The sequence below is a fragment of the Arachis duranensis genome, chromosome 2 (genome assembly GCF_000817695.3).
Source record: "Arachis duranensis cultivar V14167 chromosome 2, aradu.V14167.gnm2.J7QH, whole genome shotgun sequence".
Classification (NCBI taxonomy): Eukaryota; Viridiplantae; Streptophyta; class Magnoliopsida; order Fabales; family Fabaceae; genus Arachis; species Arachis duranensis.
In genome coordinates, this window is record NC_029773.3 from 87,921,489 (window position 1) to 87,922,680 (window position 1,192).

The 1,192-nt window shown below is 25.2% G+C and overlaps 1 protein-coding gene across 1 annotated transcript in view; it reads left to right on the plus strand.

Annotated features, from left to right (window-relative positions):
- Positions 1 to 1,090: 1,090 nt before the first annotated feature.
- LOC107475814 (probable disease resistance protein At4g27220) overlaps positions 1,091 to 1,192 on the plus strand; it is a 19,899-nt gene continuing 19,797 nt past the window's right edge. The window contains exon 1 of the mRNA XM_021136548.2: positions 1,091 to 1,136. The gene's annotated coding sequence lies outside the window, so the exon portion shown is untranslated. The remainder of the gene's footprint in view (positions 1,137 to 1,192) is intronic.

A 1,192-nucleotide genomic window follows, 5' to 3' on the forward strand; every position in this document is an offset into this window, starting at 1 on the left:
AATAGTATATCATATTGAATGTTTAGCTAATATTGATATTAAGAACAGATATTAATATTATTAATTAAAAATTTTACTTATAAACTACAAAATTTAAGTTTTTAATTTTTTTTTAAATTCATAAGTCTCAATATAACTAAAATGTGAAACGAATTAAGATAGAACAAAATGGAACAAACTTAAATTAAATCATATTCGTTAATCACTCCTCAGTCTTCAATAAAATTCTCAACCATTTAAACATTCTTGTTTTAAATATATTAATTCATATAATATTAACTTATTTAATGACAATACAATAAAACTTATTCTCATCAAATTTTAAAAGCATTTTTTATGTGTAATATACTACATAACTAACAAAATTTTATTATTTTTAATTAATATTTATTAAATACTAAATTTTAAATTTTAAATTATAATAATATAAAAATAAAATATTGTTAATTAATATTAATAAAATATGTTGATTCCTGCTAACCTTTTTCAATGTATATAGAATATAATTTTTTTCTTTTTCTTTTTCTTTTTCTTTAAAATGATGCCAAGGGACCAGATGGCTAGTGGTGTTTCGCCATTTATTTGTGACACGAGCTCATTTTCCATCCATAACTGATCACAATATCACATAGTAGCAGCTTATGAATACTAAACATTTTGCAATCTCTTGTTAAGGGAGCAAACTTCTTTTGCATCTAAGTTCATTCATCTCTTCTCGCGCCAGTTGCTTAATTCGTGGTCATCCCAATCGAACTTTATTTAGACAAAAATAGGTTTGTTTCTTTAATTTTTAGCCTTATCAAGATTTGTTCGAGCTTCAATTTGATTGAAGTTAGCTGTTTTTAAACGTTTATGGCTTATTATGTTTCTTATCTTGTTTTTCTTATCAATCAAATATACGAAAAAAAATAATCAAAATTATAAAACATCACTAATCACGCAGGCGCGCACACACATATATAAAGGTGTCGAAGGTTTCAAGTTCTTTAACAAAAAGTTTGTTATACGAATGAGGTTTTGCAGTGCAGAAACTTCGGATTGTGGTGAAATTCAAGAACATATATGAAAAGGTGACGCATCTGGAGAAGAAAAAATGTAGAACTGCAGTTGATTGCTGATGATATTTAAGGAGTAAGGTAATAGGTCCATTGCATATTTATATCACATCTTTTTTTTTTTTTTGTCATGATTT